At 43.0% G+C, this 20,650-nt stretch overlaps 1 protein-coding gene across 2 annotated transcripts in view; it reads left to right on the forward strand.

The window, feature by feature from the left end:
• Positions 1-20,650, forward strand: part of LOC146080472 (cytidine monophosphate-N-acetylneuraminic acid hydroxylase-like) — a 199,462-nt gene that overhangs the window by 42,671 nt on the left and 136,141 nt on the right. Inside the window, exon 1 of one of the 2 annotated variants that reach the window (XM_083187814.1) lies at positions 7,529-7,653. The exons of the other annotated variant lie outside the window; for it this stretch is intronic. The gene's annotated coding sequence lies outside the window, so the exon portion shown is untranslated. Of the gene's footprint in view, positions 1-7,528; positions 7,654-20,650 lie in introns of those variants that run through there. 2 annotated transcript variants of the gene reach the window in all.

Below are 20,650 nucleotides of genomic sequence, written 5' to 3' on the forward strand. Positions count from 1 at the left end.
TTTTTTCATACCCCTACTATCCAAATACGCATGGAGTTGATTTTATATAGTGTGGCGAGCGCAGCAAGCCACCGTGCTCGAAGCGTGGCGAGGGGACGCGGTCTCATAAGAAAAGCGGGAGCCCAGATATTACATAAGTACCTTTTATATAAATTTTTCCATTTTATTATCAAATATTCTCGCACATAGTTAAAGAAGGCCCACGTGAAAAATTGCCCCCACAACCGGTGGCTCCTGTGCATCTGCTGTTTGACCACCTTGCCTGTGTTACCAGCCGACTATTTGCCAGGAGTCTCCTCACTGGTTACTGGGTCGGCCCCTAATTCGCACCGTGGGGCTATGGTTGGGGTTAAGGCATATGGGTAACCATATGGCATTGGTGTCAAATGAGAGTACCAGGTGGGTTGTATACGGGAGCTAAGGTACAGATCACTTCTGCTTTCCAGTCCAGCCCGATGGGTCCCCTGATGCTTTTCAGTATTGCAGGGATAACCTCTCGGACTGGTTGGATGAGAGAGTGATAGAAAGTTGATTTCCAGTAGCAGAGTTTCAGACCACCTATCAACCGGACTTCTGCTTTCAGGGATCTGTCAAGACATTGAATCCATGATGAGAGAGTCCTAGGTTGTCAGGTGTGTGTCTGACGAAGTGGTGTTTTATATAGATTTAAAGATAGAAAGTGCCCAGTATCTGCCAAAGAAGTTAAATTTGGTGAGTATTTAATATGGCTGAAGAATGGTGATCCAGCACCCTCTGTGTGTAGAGTTACCTGTCCCACAAGGTGTTATGTTTTTGTGGTACCTTGTTGCCCCACGTTGCTGTGAGCATAGATATATTCTGAAATCACTGTACCATATTGTTCTAAGAAAGTAATGCACCAGTTGGGCTATGAACACATCCAATCAAGTGTATTTCAAAATTACAGTTATTTCTCAGATCCCACCTCTGTTGAATTGGATGGTGTGTACAGAATAATTGGAAGTTACAGCAAATCTTGCTAACCCAAATTTACCAGTACCGTGATCTTTATAGCTGGTTTGAATACACTTAATTAAATCAGAAATTATGGCATTGACATTCAGCTTACAGTCAGGACCGTAGTTCCCACTGATACCTGGGCTCAGTTTTCACTGCTGCATAGGATCAGCAGATCTTGCTAACCCAATTTCACCAATACCGCGATCTTATAGCTGGTTGAATACATTAAATCACAGATTGTAGCACTGACATTCTACTCATGGGATCAGGACCGTAGTTCACACTGATATCTATTATTACTGGCACAACTTCACTGCAGCATAGAGTTTCTACTGCTAGTTAAGTTAAGTTATATCCACCACAGACACTCCAATTACCACAAATAACCATAGGTCAGCCTGCTACCTAGTTCTTGCTGGCCTATTTTCGCTCCAGCACGGAAGCTTTTCTGCTGAATAGATCAATTAACGCATCTGACATGCACACTCTGCTCAAGGCTGGCAGAAATTCGCTAATGTGCACACGTGGGGAAATGACATACTTTAATAATATATGCGAGACAAACAAATACACACACAACAATAAAACATGAATAAGGAGAAAAATCTCCTACAAGGATGCCCGGGTAGATTAATTAAACAGCAACGATCATCTGCCTGCTCAGCGCAAGCTGCAGCAGTGACGTGATTAATTGTATAAACGGGGAAAGGAGTAAATCTCCTTCACTGCGCCCAGGGATAGGTACTGGTATCTGGCAGGGCAAAGGGTTAATCCCCTTCAATGCGCCCGGATGAATAGATTATTTACCGGGCAGCTCTGCCCCCTCGACGGCTCAATGTGAGCTGTGGCGGTTGTTACCTTCCCGAGGTTATGGGTGTCTCAGATCTGACTCATCACTGGGCTGTGTTTGCTCCGCTTATCTAGTGCTGTCCCGGGTGTGTAGTGAGCGGTGGCTGGATACGCGTTTCACCTGGTCGGCTTCCTCAGTCCGCCATCTTGGTTGTGGGCAACTGCCCTCTTTTTATTCTCTGTGAGACGTGTATCCATTGGCTACAATGTTTGACTGACGTTAGTTAATAGCCAATAGGCTCATTACTTCAATTGCTATACCTCCTCCTGAAGTACTGTCTCTTTATAACGTGGCTGTTATTTTTGCTATTAAGTTGTTTCATTGTTAATGTTCAGATGTAAATGTATCAGAAGATTTGTCCATTTAGGGAGTGCTTACAATTTAGCAGCACACTGGTCTCAATCTAGCTAATGATAGCTGTCTAGGGGGAATGTAGCAATGCTGAAATTTTGCTACATGATATTGTTGATACTGGCTGTTGTTTTAATGGGATCAAAAGGTCTTCTTCTTGCTTATATTGTAGTGGTGAACCACATAACATACGATGTTTTATAATAATTGATGCTCCATTTAATGTTTTACAATGAGAATTATTAATTTAAGACAAATAATCAAGAAAAAATAATATTATTATTATAGTGTAAACATATGAAAAATAAATAAATTTAGTTTTTTAAATGTGATGGTAAATATTCTGAGAATAATAATAAGGTGAAAAATAATTATATATAAAAAATGCGGTAAAGTGGGGGATACCGATGTGTGTATGATATAATGATTAAACACTGTACATGCACATGTATGTAAAGATATACCTCTACATCTACTATGTATAATTGTGGTGGTGTTATTAAAACCTTATGGGGGCCGACTTGAGTGTCTTGTGATTATTTGTATATTGTGAATGTTGAAAAATAAATGTTGAAAAGTAAAGGAAAGTTACTGTAACTAAGAGGCACTATGGTGGATACTCCAAACTGTGTCTCCCCATGTTACAGTTAATATGTGTACTGTGCATACTACAAATTTAGGTGGCTGTGCAGGTGTGACGGTGATATTTGATGGTTTACCATCTATTATCCGGCCGTGTCTGCTATAAGAAAAATTGTGTGAGTGAGAAAAGGGGCGTGCTCCAACAAAAAATAAATAAAAAAGGGTGTAAGTGTAACTCAAAACTATAGGTGAAAAGGAAAAGAATGTAGAGGGTGCATTCACCCTTTTGCTACAATCATGTCCTGATTGTATTCGTGGTAATACTTATATTATTGGTTCCTCTATTGTCTTTATTGTAAGAAGGCTGAATAATTGATATTATCGTTTAGGCCTCCTGGTGCAAGGGACCCCAACTGGAAAATCCATTTGCTTTCTTTTTTCAATAAGGATTGCATAATATCCCCTCCTCTTAGGCCCAATTTGATTTGTTCCAAACCCCAGATCTGAAAGCTGGTCAATTTACCTGTATGTTTATGCAAGAAGTGTCTCGCCACTGTTGTAATCTGTTTCATTTTTACAAGATCTGTGGCGGCATTTCTGATATTGCCAAGGTGTTCCAATGCTCTTTGTTTTAGCATGCGAGAGGTCATGCCAACATATTTTAGATTGCAGCTACACGTAATGCAATAGATCACATTTTTACTTCTGCAGTTGAAGTAATCTCTTATTCTCATGGTCTTTCCGTACTTGTCTTCCATCTCGGTGACTTTACTGATGAGTGGGCAGATCTTACATCCTCCACATGGATAGCTGCCAGTTGTTATTTTGTTTTTACTCGTTGCATTGGTGTAGTGGCTATGGACCAGCTGATCCTTCAGGCTTGGGGCCCTCCTCCAGCTCATATTGACTGTTGATCCCAAACGCTCAGCGAGATCTTCGTCGTTCAGTTGGATCGGCCAGTGTTTCTGTAAAATGTATCTGATCTCTTTCCACTCTGAACAGAAATTCCCAACGAATCTAATCGTGTTTTGTTCTTGTGGGGGGATTTGATCTTTTGTTTTATACAATATCTTTTCTCTTGTTGTTGCTGAAACCAAATGTCGTGCTCTTTTAATAGATCGCATTGAGTAACCCCTCTCCTTCAGTCTAAGGGTTAGGTCATCACAGCTCGATTGATACGTATCTTCGTCGGAGCAGTTCCTTCTCAGACGTAAAAATTCTCCTTTCGGGATATTAGCCATTGTTGGCGGAAAATGTGCGCTCGTTCTATGGAGAAGGCTGTTCATCGATGTTGTCTTCCGAAATAATTCTGTAGCGATTTTGTCACTACTGTCCCTGTAGATCCTAAGGTCCAAGAACGAGATACTGGAGATACTGTATTCAAAAGTGAACTTCAAGTTCAGATTATTGTCATTCAGAGAAGATATGAAACTACATAGTTGTTGTTCCGTGCCGTTCCATATGATGAACATGTCATCAATATATCTCATCCATGTGGTGACGCAGTCCACAAAGATCTGATTCCTCTCGCTGAAGACAACTTCGCGTTCCCACCATCCAAGGAAGAGGTTAGCGTATGTGGGGGCACAAGCCGCCCCCATCGCTGTGCCCCTTCCTTGGATGTAGAAGTGATTGTTGAATAGGAAATAATTCCTATGTAACACGAAGCTTAGTAGGTCCAGTAGGAAATGTTGGAAGTCTCCCAGGCCTTCCATTGTCAAAAAGTATTCTACAGCCTTCAATCCTAAGTCATGTCTTATACTGGTGTACAAGGCTTCGACGTCTAAACTGACAAGCAGTTCTTTTTTGTCCAAATACACGTCATTGATTTTTTTAAGGACGTCTGCTGTATCTTTTGTATATGATGGTAATGCCATCACATGGTGCCGGAGATGGGTATCAAGGAAAATGCACGCATTTTCTATCAGTGCCCCATTCCCCGACACTATAGTCCGGCCTGGTGGTTCTAGCAGATTTTTATGAACTTTCGGCAACATATAGAATGTTGCCGTTCTTGGATTGGGGACTTGAAGAAATTGATGTTCTGTTTTTGTTATTATATTATCACGTAGTGCCCCGTCAATGATCCTATCATACTGGGTCTTAAAGTTTGCTGTGGGGTTGAACATGGTTTTAGCATAACAAGAGGTATCGTCAAGCTGCCTACTTGCCTCTTTAAGATAGAGGTCAGTAGGCCATAAGACTATATTGCCACCCTTGTCCGATGGTTTAACTGTTACGTCTTGCCACTGCTTAATCTCCTGTAGGGCTTTTTGTTCAGCTTTATTGATGTTGCTAAGGGATCTGAATTTGTATTTCTTTTTTTTCATGTAGTTTGTCCAGGTCGCGTGCAACCATTTTAGTGAAGATCTCCGGACAGGCATTGTCGGGAGGGAAAAAGGTCGAGCGTTTTTTGCATATTTTTCTTGTCCTCTGATCTGACTCCTGTATATCCGGATTGTTTTCTAATTCCTCCAATATTCTGATCGCTTCTTGTTCCTCAATTGTCCATTGTGTTTGTGAGGTCAGCGGATTGTCCTTCTTGGCATAGAATTTTGTAAGGAGCAGTTTCCGGTTAAATAGCTGTAGGTTCGTTTCCCATTGGAAGCGGTCAAACTTGTTGGTGGGGCAGAATGAGAGGCCTTTTTGTAAAACGGATTTTTGTATGTCTGTGAGTATATACTGCGATAGATTAATCACCTGTAGTTCTGATATCCCTGTCTCTCTCCCTCCTTCGCTCTGAGGGGGTATCGATTTGGTGTTCTGGGTTCTCACTTGGAGAAATCCCTTCTTCTTCTTCTGTTTCCCCCGTCTTGTCTGTCTTTTTGTTTTGGACCTCTGGTATTCCGGCAATAATCTAAAAAAGACGATGATGCGGAGGGGAGAGATGCTGAGGAGGATCCCATATTATGTTGTAAATGCCGTTGTAGCTCGCTTGGTCTCCTTGGGACTGATACATCTGTTTGGTGAGAGCTGGTGTCGCTCAGATCTTCCATGCTAGAGAAATCTGTTTCTGAGGAGGATGGTGCATACCTCCTATTGGTCCTCTGGGGGTTGCTCCTGGTCCAACGGAATATTTGACCAGTCGCAAAATCTCTCTGATCCCGATGAAATTTGTTCTTCTTACGCTCTATTATATTGTTTTCATACTCCTCTAAATCCTTTTTATTCCTCTCAAAATTAGTTTGGAAAGCTGCTGATTGCTCCCATTGTTCCAACCTTTTGCCTATAATTTCTATTTCTTTGGAGATTTCGTCTAACACCAAATGGTTATGTTGGATAAGAATACCCATCAGGTCTTGGGAACATTTTAATAAGGTTTTCTCCCATTCCTTTTTCAGGTTGTCGGTGTAAAGAGCGAATGCCAGAAATGTTCTAGGTCTTAGACCCCTGGGTGTAATTTTGGTTTTACAATAATTCTCCAAACTTATCAAATCCCAGTTTGTTCTGGTTTGACGTTGTAGTAGATATTTTAATTTTGTCAAATCATCGGTCCAATTTCCGTCCTGAATGGTTTCGCCATCTGGTGTTGAAAAGATACTATCCAGATCCAAACAGGGAATTTTTCATAGATAGAAAAAAAGAAAGTATGCCTCTTTGTGGTGCACCAAATTAAGGATACATAAGATATAACTTTTATTTGATTCTAGATAAAATAAGGCGAAATAAAAACAGACACAGTACATATACAAACAGACATATACAAATATATAAAAAGGATAATAAATCCTCACAACGTGGGACCCCCTGTCCAAAATGAGTTACAAATGAACTTTATTAGTACATATGAAGTTGCTTTTGATCAGTGTGTTTTAACAGTAGTAACACTTTATTAATGCGACATAGAAGTGAGAATCCCTTAATGGGTACAAAGGGAAAAATTCTGGTGTGATTATACAGCTGTGCTGTCTCCTGTGGTATCCAGATATATATGAGACTTCGTGCATCTATAAATAATTAGCACACATATCTCTCTGGAATATACACCTGAAATTTGGCATGTATATACGACCTTAATTAGCGGCTTTCATAATTGTGCCGTGGTTAGTATGTACACAATGGTTGGTGATTTTTAGTCGGTAAGTACATACTAACCACGGCACAATTATGAAAGCCGCTAATTAAGGTCGTATATACATGCCAAATTTCAGGTGTATATTCCAGAGAGATATGTGTGCTAATTATTTATAGATGCACATTTATAATATTTACCATCACATTTAAAAAACTAAATTTATTTATTTTTCATATGTTTACACTATAATAATAATAACATTATTTTTTCTTGATTATTTGTCTTAAATTAATAATTCTCATTGTAAAACATTAAATGGAGCATCAATTATTATAAAACATCGTATTTTATGTGGTTCACCACTACAATATAAGCAAGAAGAAGACCTTTTGATCCCATTAAAATAACAGCCAGTATCAACAATATCATGTAGCAAAATTTCAGCATTGCTACATTCCCCCTAGACAGCTATCATTAGCTAGATTGAGACCAGCGTGCTGCTAAATTGTAAGCACTCCCTAAATGGACAAATCTTCTGATACATTTACATCTGAACATTAACAATGAAACAACTTAATAGCAAAAATAACAGCCACGTTATAAAGAGACAGTACTTCAGGAGGAGGTATAGCAATTGAAGTAATGAGCCTATTGGCTATTAACTAACGTCAGTCAAACATTGTAGCCAATGGATACACGTCTCACAGAGAATAAAAAGAGGGCAGTTGCCCACAACCAAGATGGCGGACTGAGGAAGCCAACCAGGTGAAATGCGTATCCAGCCACCGCTCACTACACACCTGGGACAGCACTAGACAAGCGGAGCAAACACAGCCCAGTGATGAGTCAGATCTGAGACACCCATAACCTCGGGAAGGTAACAACCGCCACAGCTCACATTGAGCCGTCGAAGGGGCAGAGCTGCCCGGTAAATAATCTATTCATCCGGGCGCATTGAAGGGGATTAACCCTTTGCCCTGCCAGATACCAGTACCTATCCCTGGGCGCAGTGAAGGAGATTTACTCCTTCCCCCGTTTATACAATTAATCACGTCACTGCTGCAGCTTGCGCTGAGCAGGCAGATGATCGTTGCTGTTTAATTAATCTACCCGGGCATACTTGTAGGAGATTTTTCTCCTTATTCATGTTTTATTGTTGTGTGTGTATTTGTTTGTCTCGCATATATTATTAAAGTATGTCCTTTCCCCACGTGTGCACATTAGCGAATTTCTGCCAGCCTTGAGCAGAGTGTGCATGTCAGATGCGTTAATTGATCTATTCAGCAGAAAAGCTTCCGTGCTGGAGCGAAAATAGGCCAGCAAGAACTAGGTAGCAGGCTGACCTATGGTTATTTGTGGTAATTGGAGTGTCTGTGGTGGATATAACTTAACTTCACTGCAGCATAGAGTTTCTACTGCTAGTTAAGTTGTGCCAGTAATAATAGATATCAGTGTGAACTACGGTCCTGATCCCATGAGTAGAATGTCAGTGCTACAATCTGTGATTTAATGTATTCAACCAGCTATAAGATCGCGGTATTGGTGAAATTGGGTTAGCAAGATCTGCTGATCCTATGCAGCAGTGAAAACTGAGCCCCAGGTATCAGTGGGAACTACGGTCCTGACTGTAAGCTGAATGTCAATGCCATAATTTCTGATTTAATTAAGTGTATTCAAACCAGCTATAAAGATCACGGTACTGGTAAATTTGGGTTAGCAAGATTTGCTGTAACTTCCAATTATTCTGTACACACCATCCAATTCAACAGAGGTGGGATCTGAGAAATAACTGTAATTTTAAAATACACTTGATTGGATGTGTTCATAGCCCAACTGGTGCATTACTTTCTTAGAACAATATGGTACAGTGATTTCAGAATATATCTATGCTCACAGCAACGTGGGGCAACAAGGTACCACAAAAACATAACACCTTGTGGGACAGGTAACTCTACACACAGAGGGTGCTGGATCACCATTCTTCAGCCATATTAAATACTCACCAAATTTAACTTCTTTGGCAGATACTGGGCACTTTCTATCTTTAAATCTATATAAAACACCACTTCGTCAGACACACACCTGACAACCTAGGACTCTCTCATCATGGATTCGATGTCTTGACAGATCCCTGAAAGCAGAAGTCCGGTTGATAGGTGGTCTGAAACTCTGCTACTGGAAATCACCTTTCTATCACTCTCTCATCCAACCAGTCCGAGAGGTTATCCCTGCAATACTGAAAAGCATCAGGGGACCCATCGGGCTGGACTGGAAAGCAGAAGTGATCTGTACCTTCGCTCCCGTATACAACCCACCTGGTACTCTCATTTGACACCAATGCCATATGGTTACCCATATGCCTTAACCCCAACCATAGCCCCACGGTGCGAATTAGGGGCCGACCCAGTAACCAGTGAGGAGACTCCTGGCAAATAGTCGGCTGGTAACACAGGCAAGGTGGTCAAACAGCAGATGCACAGGAGCCACTGGTTGTGGGGGCAATTTTTCACGTGGGCCTTCTTTAACTATGTGCGAGAATATTTGATAATAAAATGGAAAAATTTATATAAAAAAATGTATGTTATGCACACATACAAATATGTATAACTTGTAGACGGTGTATTGTAAAGAGACGAAGCCAGCCAATAAAAGGCATAGGATGAGTAAGTCTGTTGAATATTTGTAGACAGCTAGAATGAGTGCCTAGTCTATACAATAACACAAAGTCTAGTTGAAAAACTTTTTATTCATGTGTAGATAATAGTGCACAATATTAATTGACTGTACAATGTATGAGCTACAATTGCCTCTTATTTTTTAGGTGCAGTGTCTAAATAAAAGTGATGTTTTAAATAACTAATCTTAGCATTCAATGATTTAACAAAAGAGTGCGCCCAAAAAGGCACATTTGTCTTTCTGTTTGCCCTCCGCAAACAAAACTCCCTTCTATTCAGTCAGACAGAAACTGAAATATCTGACTGGGAGTGTAATTAACAGGCTTGGATGGGGTCCACTGCTTTGAAGTCAGTTATCTCCGGTTCCCTAGGGCCGATTTTTACAATTCTTGTACCCATGGAAAGAGGGGACCCTCAGCTTTCAGACTATGTCCCTTATATTCCTTGGGGGGTTTCTGGGTACTTATAAACCCCCCTGCTTGTGCTACTGACTGTACATGTTGTATGTTTTACGTTTGTTGATGTATGTGTAAGTTTATTTGTTAACCCCCTTTCCTTTTTTACTTTAACTGAATTACATATTAAGTTTTAATGAAAATTAACACATTTGTGACCCCCAAAAAAGAAATACTTATCTTTTCTTCTCAATTGTACTAGTACTGTAATTCTTACTATCTGGTGATAAACATGATTGTGTAATGACAAATTGTAAATCATTATTGTGACTCCTTTATAACTGTGCAAGAGGCTTGTGCACTGGTGCTTTCCCAATTCCCCATTCCTCTTGTTGCATTAAAGCAAAATATGTAAGGAGACTTCAGTAGAACAATATATTTTACATAGTTACATAGTAGTTAAGGCTTAATAAAGACTTGCTTCCATCGAGTTCAAACTTTAGCGAGTATGATCTATTAGCTTCATCCCTTGTTATATGTAGTATATTCTGATATCTTGAAAGAGAGATTATGATTATTGTTTGTACCCAGGGTCGCCGACAGGGGGGTGCCCTGGGTACAGCTGTCCCGGGCCCCGGCCTCTGGAGGGGCCCGGGCAGCTGCCCACAGCCCCCCAAAGCCCCCCGCACACAGCCTCCCCCACACCCTCCCGCCAGGGGCCAGGCACGCACAGTGCAGCCTGCAGAGCCTAGGACACAGAGGGGCTGCAGGCTGCACTGTGCAGTGTGCGCTTCGGAGGATGTTGCCATGATGTGATGGTAAGTAATGGGGACGGAGGTATGGTGCTGTGCCTCTGGGGGCCCGGACTGTAGGTCAGTCCTGGGCCCCAACATTTCTAGTGGCGGCCCTGTTTGTACCCCTGGATGTTTTTAACCATTAAATGTTTGTCCAACCTTATTTTAAACATATTTAATATGTCTGCCGACGCCACCTCTCCAGGAAGAGCGTTCCATAGTTTGTCTGCCCTTACTGAAAAAAATGTTTTTCCTTCTAATGCTGTGTACACACAGTGAGCTTTCACATTAGCTTTTGACTATATAGTCAAAATTGCATGCAGATCTTATGCAGATCACATAGGTTTTTTACCTTGCGATCCTGATACGTGCTCCCATGACAGCAGCAATCGAAATCCAGATAGACAGGGCAGCAATGACTATATAGTGCACATCTAATGCAGATTGTATGAATTGTATGTAAATAGTACATAGCTAGCAAAGATTGCATGGCACTCAAATCTTAAGTCCAATAGCAAGGAAATCTCACAGTGTGTACACACCATAAGGGAACAAAATTGTTTTTCCTCTAATCTAAACTCGTGCCCACATGTCCTAGAGTCCTTCCTTACAGTAAAAAGGGCGCCTGACATTTCCTTATATTAGCCACCGATATATTTGTACATGTTAAGCATGTCCCCCCTTAGACGTCTCTTCTCTAGCGTAAAAGTTTGGTATAAATGAGTATAGTGTGCGGTAGAAAATATGTATTAGAAATAAATTAAATTCATATCTATACATAAGAATGTATATTTAAATGTATGTATTTACATTTTGAGGTATAAGTCTCAAATTCCTATATCTACACATTATAATGTAAGGTAGACCATGTTAAAAGATATATATACACCAACCATATGTATTTTTGTAAACTAGAATTTATACACATGTTAAAATGTACTTAATTATTATTTTCATTAATGTAAACATTGGTTGCAAGTGTAGAAAGTTCTGGAAGACCCCTCCCTTATTATTACAGTAGCTACAGAATGAGAAGACCTACTAAGCCTAGGAGATATAAAAGTAGGAGCAGGCAATGATCAAACTCAGAATGGCGTTCCTTTCCTCCGATGCTTCACTCTCCTACTGTGGGGCAGAATTATTAAGCTTGGTGAAGTGATAATGTACTTTATCACCAGCTCCTAACTGTGAAGTTACAGGCTTGGTTTGAAAAATGGCCACTAGCTATGTGTTGGTTTGAAAAATGACAGGTAGGAGCTGATTGCCCGGTGATAAAAACCAGACACTTTATCACTTCACCAGCCTTAATAAATCTACCCCTCTGTCCTAGATGGCTGACTACACTCCCCAAAATCACCTTAGAGCTATGATTTGTAAATACAGAAGCAGCTGGGAGCTGAAGTTGGACATAGCAGCAGCCATTAGCTGTGGGGACCTGATGGCAGCACTGACAGGCATTACGAGATTAAGAGTGAAGTTGTATCCTATGCTAGAGATGACCATCGATGATTCAAAATCATCGATGATTTATGGTACATATACTATAAAATAGTCTTGCCATCGATGGAAGAACCAGTTGGTTTCCTTCCATCAATGTCAAGCATAAAAATATACTATTTCTTTTCATTTTTCCCCAAGCGGCCGTCCCTGAAACCAGGGATGTAGCCCTATATTTTTATTGGCCTATAGGCCAATAAGTCAAAGAAAATGGATGACCATCGTTAGGTAAAAACTCAATAGTATGCCGCTATTGATGGCCATTTGTACCATTGCCACCATTGGTAGCAATGGCAATCCCTGTCCTTGGCACCAGCACAAACTTAGATGGCCCACCACTAGGTGACTCAGAAAAGAAGGTGCAGCCAGCTGCCAGAACCAATGTACACCGTTCATGGATCAGGAAGCAAAGAGGCTGATGGAAAAGCCTGCATCCACTGGCCACCAATAAAGATAATCATGGGAGGAGTTAGGGGAGTGGCTATAGGTAGCAACTAGTAGATCGCTAAGTGAACAGACCTCTGAATTAACTTTTAAATTTATTGGTCACATGCAGCAGTTTTTGAGAGTTGTAATACAGTAATAGCAGCATCAGCAGCTACTGTGACCTTGCATTTGCTGCATTCAGACATTCTGGACAAGCTATGGGTACCTGAATTTATACATAGAACTAATACTATAGATCAGTTGTTCACAAACTTTTCTGAATCACAGCACCCTACAGTATCAGAATTTTTTCACAGCACCCTTAGGCCAAAGAAAATGTAGAAAATTTTTTAAGTAGATTGTGTTTATATGTCATCTTTCTGCTGGGTACTTTGGGCATGTTACCCAGTCAAGCGTGTCTCCTGGCTGGGGAATTACACTCCCTGCTAGTGGATCCTGGTGCTGGTTCTTAAAATATGGCAGACTCATTTTGTCCCCTGTATTTTGTGAGCCAGGGCCGGCTCAAGTTTTAGTCTGCCCATCTTTCCATCCTAATGTCTGCAGAGAAGTGGGTATTGCCAGCTCCTATTTAGAGACCAGTATACAGTATACTTCTCTAAGGGCGAGATGTACTAAGCCATGAAAAGTGATGAAATGGAGAGTGATAAACCACCAACCAATCAGCTCCTACCTGTCATTTTTTAAACACAGTCTGTGACATGGCAGCTAGAGCTGATTGGCTGCTGGTTTATCACTCTCCATTTTATCACTTTTCAAGCTTAGTACATCTGGCCCTTAGTCTGTCTCTCACTTGACTATTTTTTTCTCTCTCTCCCCATCCCCTCTATCTTCCCTCTCCCTGACATTTGCCTCTCTTTTTCTCCCCCTCCCCCCCCCCCATCTCTATCTGGTGCTCTCTCTCTCAACCAGACAACCTCTCTCACGCTTTCTCCCCCTTTCTCTCCATGACACTCTCTCTCATTTTCTCTCTTTCCCTTACACCGCTCTCTTCCCCTTTCTCTTCCTGACACCCTCTAGTCTCCCTCTCTTTCTATGTCTCCCCTTCTTTCTCTCCCTGACACTGACTCTCCCACTCCCCTTATTCTCTCTCCCTCCCTAAAATTGTCTCTTTACTGCTCGCATCCCTCCCTTTCTCTTTTTCTCCTCCTTTTCCTACCTGACACCCTCTCTCTCTCTCTCTCTCCCTCCCTCTCTCCTCTCTCTTTGCCATGAAACCCTCTCACAAAGTTCTAACCACGCTCCTGCCTAGAAGGTTAGCCAAAATCACAGTACACACTGCGGTCGATAGTGATGTGAGGCCCCACAGCGTCGCTATCGCTTGGCGATAACGACAGTGCAGGCAAGTACATTTTGACTAGCTGCATGCCTATGGCTGAATGCACACAATCAAAATTGCTCAGTGCACTCAGCAGCCTGCCTGTATGTACACCCCTTTATAACTTCACCTGTGTACTTTAAACAACAGTCTGCCAAAGATCATTTTATTAGTCATCTTTTTAAGCACTCTTATCTTTTGTAGAATATGGGATGTTTTATTGTCTATTTACCTAGAGTCACCCTTTAAAGCTCCTTAGATTGGTTATCACAGTGTTATCATGGTTTCTGGGTTCAAAGTGAATTTACTTCATGCGATGCAGCTTTTGTATATCTGCTTGAGCAAATATCCTTTACCAGTATGGTAGTACCATTCCCCCTACGCTGGGGCCTCAAATAGTAAGCATCTGCAGATGAAGCAATTACAGGCGGAGCAAAGATAACAGCCCTAATTCATGACAGTCCAATCTCCAAGATGCTTAAGATTTAAGGTGGCCATACATCTTCAGATCGATTGCCAGATTGGGCTGGTTGGAACAAAATCCTGGTAATGGACGAGAGTAAATGACAGTTGACCATTTGCTTTGAATTGCTGTAAAACTGCCAAAAACTGTCATTCAGATATTACCAGGTTTTTGTTCCAACCAGCCCAATCACAATCGATCTGTAGATGTATGGCCATATATTCTCAAGGATCAAGATAGAAGCCAAGCTTCCAATACCAAGTTTTTACCAATGCGTAGCACAGTGACAGGTACCCTGCTCACACTATGTAACACCTGTCAAATTCCCAAGAGAAAAAGTACAATACAATGTTTTTGTTAGAAATCACTTTGAACAGGGTCATTTTTACAGGGGGACAAGAAATGCAACTGAACGGGGTACATCGCGGCTCGCTGTTTCATTGGAGGACAGCCTCCAGGGACTCCTCCTCCTTATGCAGCAGTGGCAGCTCACACACTGGTTGCCCTTCTGTGCTGCAGCGCTGTGTGCCTGTAGCTGTGCAGTGTGCAGGCACCTGGTAGCCAGCTTACACCCATGAGGACAACTGCTGTCCTCAATCACTGCCACAGTCAGACACCGTGATGCCTGCCGCCTGCCGGGAGCGGACGGACTGGCTGGGAGACTGGAGTCGGGACGGACAACAACATAGTCCGGCGACAATTATAGAACAAATGCACATGTGCAGTGTTTGCATTGTGCATGTGCGCCCACAATTTTAATTATTCTATGCATGCATTCTGCTTCAATGCAATTGGAATTTGATTGACAGGAAGACAGCATTTAGAGGAGGAAACATGTTGTTTTGAGGATGAATTTTTCCAATCGCAGGCGTGCCAAGGCGTTTTTTCCGAATGGCTCTTGGACGTCTGCGATGGCAATTTCTAGCCTGTTGCTATAGCAGAATTGTGAAAGCCTTTGACTAGCGCAGATGGAAGGTATTCTTCTATGTTCCATTTTTTACAAATGGCTCTGAAAATGTATTGTGCTTCGTGATGAGAACATCATTTCTGCGATAGGTGTTTTTCTTTCTTTCTGGCCACCAACTATTTGATCGCAGCAACTGCTTTTTCTCACCTTAGCGATCCATGCTGAATTAGCCCCTATGTACGGGTTTCTTTGGCGTTTTGATTTGGGTCTCAGGCTTCCAATTGATACTTGCCTACTATTGAAACAGCATGTCAGGGAAATTGTGAAGGTGACAACTAGAAGTGTGGACATGTACTGCTACATCTGAGAGACTCGTCATAAAATTACTTACATTCAACTGTAGATGAGCCCCGAAGAAATTAGTAAAATTGTTGAAGAAAAGACACTGATACGTGTCAGGGCTTGTTCATGTATTACAAGTGGTTCCAACTAGAGTGCACTGGACCATCTATTAGACATACCGCCAATCTGCATGTGAAAGCGCTGCAGAGATCATTGCCGCTCCTGATTGCTGCCGGACCATGGGATCTGATTGGCAAAATAGCCACCGACCTGCTTTGAATCAGAATACAGCCGAACAGCCCACCACATTTTCTGCACGGCTGTCACCGCTTTCAATTCTGCCCGGCTGGCAGCTGTGTTCGGTACCGCAAGCAGCATCATTTCACTCACCCCTCATGGCAATAAACATTTTACTCCCCCTTGACAATGAGCATTTCAATCCCCCTGTGGCAACAAACATGTAAACGCCCTTGACAATGAGCATAAAACCACTGTGGCAAGGAGAACGAAGGTTCCTGGCATCGAGCATAAAGCCCTGGCATAAAGCATGTAACTAATGACATTGAGCATGTAGGTAAGGGGCACTTATGTTACATAATATGTAATAGGCATCACAGTGTATGGTATAATATGTAATGGACATCACAGTGTGAGGCATAATGTGTAATAGGCATCATGGTGTGTGGCACAATGTGTAATGGGCATCACTGTGTGTGGAACAATGTGTAACGGCCCTTATAGTGTGTGGCATTATGTGTAATGGGAATTACCGAGTGTGGCTTTATGTGTAAAGTGTGGCTTTATGTGTAAAGACCATTATGTTGCATGACATAATATGTAATAGGCATTACAGCTTGCTGAATAATGTGTAATAGGCATTATGGCATGTGTAATGGGCATTAAGGTGTGTGGTATAATGTATAATGGGCATTAAGGTGTGCGATATAATGTGTTATGTACATTACGGTGTGTGGCATAATATGTAATTAGCATTATGGTGTGTGTGCTTGAGGGGTGAACTGTGCAGCCTACTGGTCACTGTGTGGGCCTTCAGCCTGCGAAATTAAGTGTGAGAGGACAGCAACCATTCTTGTGGTAAGCAACGTTTGAACATGCAGGTGCGCACAAATTGTTCAGTTCCAAATTATCGGGGGAAGGGGGGGGGGGGCTTTAAGGATTTTTAACTGTTCACAGTGGGAGCCAAATTGTCTAGAACTGGCCCTGACTCTGACTATCTTTTTTATCATCCAGCTTCATTGCAGGAGAGGTAATTAGCATTTTTTTTTTACTAGAGTCACCTACTGCAGCTACTATAGTTAAGAAATAAAACAATCACATCTATAAACATTTCCGACATATCTGTGCAGAACATGTAGCACACGTTTCAAATTTTCCAGGCTTCAGGTGATTAGATTGATAGTTTCGCCAACATCACAGGATGTTATAAATGAGATATTGGGATTTTTCCCTGTAGCCTATGAGGCTGACTTATACCGCTTTCAGACCGCACTCTAGACCCGGGTTATTGCCGTGTTCTTGCGGCCCCAACACGGGTCAAGGTGCGGTCTGAAAAGGCCACCACGGGTCGAGAAATACGGGTGTTCAACCCTGGTAATGACCAGGGTTGAACACGGCTATGACCCGTGTCAAGTGCAGTGTGAACGGGTGCCTGGGTCGAGCGACCCGTGTCTCGTTCACAGTATGGAGGAGGCAGCACTGTCAGCTCCAAGTACTGCCTCCTCCAGAGCCCCCGATGACGCGCCGCCGCCCAGCTCCGCCCCCTGTGACGTCACCGACGCGGCAATATGCCGTGTCGGTGTCAGAACTTTCAGACCGCATTGCCGTGTTGCTCTGGGGATGGGACCCGTGTCCTAATCCCGTGTGCGACACGGCATTTGCGGTCTGAAAGTAGTATAACAGTGTAAGGGCTATACACAGGGGCAGAACTCTGGGAGGCAATGGAGTCATCTGCCGCCGGGCTCCTGCTCCCACGGGGGCACCTCTACTCTCCTGCTAGTTTCAAAAACGAATAAATCAGTTAATTGAAAGCCATTGATATCCCTTCTGTAACTGATTTCTGAAATATATATGTGTTCTTTCTCTCTCACTCTCTCTTTCTCTCTCAATATATACTGTATGTGTGTGTATAAAACACATATATTTCAGAACAGACACATACACTATTATATTATATAAGGTGGGGGGCACCAATATATATCTTGCCTCCGGGCAACTGTGACAAACTTACGCCACTGGCTATACAAATATTCTGTTTTATTCACGGCTTGTGGAATTCAATATATGAATAACCAAATGATGGTGTTACTAACCAGACTGGTAAAGCTTGTCTCTTCACCAGATGCTGTCGCTTCATAGTATTGCATCACTCTCCTAGATTGTCAGGAAATGTTCCTAACAATAATAATAATAATAATAAAGGCTGTTTGTTTTATTCATGTGGAGCTGGTACCACCAGGACAAAGGCACCACCAGCTTTCCTGATCTGTCACGGCACTTGCACGTGCATCTTACCAGAGCTTTGGTTTATCCTGCACCACAGGTCTCACAGCGGCACCGCCGGCAGTGCTGCTTGCTGGCATGATGCCCCTGTGTCACCTCCTGGCTGCAGCAAGCTTCCCACGCCGTAGTCTGGCTGCATGGGCCCTGCAGGGTACCCTGGGTCAGCTGACCCATGAGCTCCAATCCCCAGTGCCCAGAAGCTGTCATGTGACTCAGGTGCATTCAGCCCTGTTGTCCAATTTAGAACCAAACTGCAGTCATCCAATCAGCTTCTACTGATGGGTATATAAGGAGAGAGCTCAAAACAGTCCTGACCCTTGAACAATTGCTACTTTGGGCTTACCAGGAATTTCTCTATTTACACGACAGATACATTGGAAACATTGGCCCTTATTCTGATCGGTGCGGCCGGATCCGATTATGCGGCCAGGACCGTGCGTGCGAAACCCCGCCTTCCATACGGATCGCCAACTCCGTCCGTACGCGGTAAGAAGCTGGCCGAACGGACCGCACGTGTATTTTTCACGGAATACGCCTCCTCCATCTCAGGGAACCTCCCCCATCATTCGATGGTCGCAGACCATCGAATGCAGGACCGAGTGGTCCACCAACTCCCGCAACCTCAGACCACACGGACATTTTTCCGTGCAAAAGCAGGGATCTGGGCGGGCAGCTGACATCCGGCGATGTCATATGTCCGCCCCCTACACGTGCATCACGGCCGCATTACCTTACGTACGCCCAGCGTTTGCATGGGAACGCCCATGAAACGCGGGGCGTATGCATATGGTAATGAGCCAAAATAGCCCTTCACGCCCCTCTCCACCCCCTGTTCGGAGTGTTCACATTTCATGCGGGATTTGGCCGTACGCCCCGCTCGCACATGCGCAGAAACGCCTCTGCACATGCGCAGACACAAAACATCGGCGGCACGAACGCACGCGGATATTACCGCACCGATCAGAATAAGGGCCATTGTTACTATATATCCTGTGCAAATAAGATACTAATTAAACAGCCTGACCAGACTATCTAAAAAAAACAGAAGTTGCTAACAAAATTATTTCAACTGTGTCATTTAGTGTCATCTTGTTTTGTGACCTTTATTGCATTCAAAAACATAGTGTGCTTTTTTAGTGTATATAAAAAAAAAAATCTGTGAAAACTGTACCTGGTCCGACTACCATTCCCCAAACTGTGAGGAGACAGATTGTTCTAAATTATTACACACAGATTAAGCACCACTATACAACACTGTTACTACAAATTAAGTGCAAACAAGATATATATTAATTGGTTACACGAGCCTGCCTTAATACAGAACTTGGAGATAAAACCTCCAATCTTGAATACAAATACTTGTATTACTTTGTGTTTTATGTTGTTTGTTGTGTGTGTCCTCTTACTGTTTATATATATTTTAATGAAATTAAATACATTTTGTCCCTCATACAAAACACAGATCAGCCATACCTTAAGCCCCCCATACACGGTCCATTTTTGCGGTCCGTTTTGTACTTTTTAAAGTACTTTTTAAGGTATGGCTGATCTGTGTTTCAATAATGTGTGTCAAGGGGCATTACTGCATACCTCCCAACAGTCCAGATTTTATCGGGACAGTCCCGATTGTCAGGGCCTGTCCCGATGTCCCACCCGCGGGCGGCAGTGTCCCGCGGTGTGGGGTGGCTGTTGGGAGTCCCCCCTGTCGGCTGCTAAGCAGCGGGGAATAAACGCTGTGCGCATTCGCACAGCGTCTATTCCCGCAGCCAGGGGGCTGGGGGCATGGCTAGAGGCTCACAGAGCCTTTGGGTCATGCCCCCATAGCGGCAAAATGGGGGCGTGGCCTCGCGGGGGAGCCGCAAGTATAGGCCACGCCCCCGAAATTAGGCCACGCCCCCGAAATTTCCGACGCACCTTCGGCGCGCAACAGCAGCGTCCCGAGTCGCCGTCGGCAAATGTTGGGAGGTATGTTACTGTGTGGTATTATCAGGGATGCCGAGAGAAAGGGATAGGGGGTACATATTACCCAGGCCAAAGTCTGATGGATGGGCCCAGTGGGGGTCCCGGGCCCCCTCCCCTTAAGTGACAGCAGCAGCTGCAGCTCTTCTCCTCTGCCCAGCACACACTGCTTTGTGCTGGGTTGCAGTGTGGCCATGGAGGTGCTTAAAATACAAATACAATATTTTCTTAGGATTTTTTTCTTAGGGTATAATGTGAATAATGTGAGGAATAATGTATATAAGGTAAAGTGGTACTACTGTGTGATATAATGTGAATAAGGGACACCATCGCATGATATAATGTGAATAAAGTTGCACTACTGTGTGGCATAATTTGAATTGGGGGTACTATTGTGTGGCCATGCCCCTTCCCAGCAAGACCACACTCCTGTTTGGGCTGCGCACCGAATGTGTGCACTGTTTCTATTTAAAATATTGCGGGTAGGAGCACCAAAATGATGACTGCTATGATGAGGGTTGATGGTGCTGGGAAAGGGGAGCAGGGTCAGAGGCGGAACT

This window comes from Crinia signifera, chromosome 5 (genome assembly GCF_055691185.1).
Source record: "Crinia signifera chromosome 5, ASM5569118v1, whole genome shotgun sequence".
Lineage (NCBI taxonomy): Eukaryota > Metazoa > Chordata > Amphibia > Anura > Myobatrachidae > Crinia > Crinia signifera.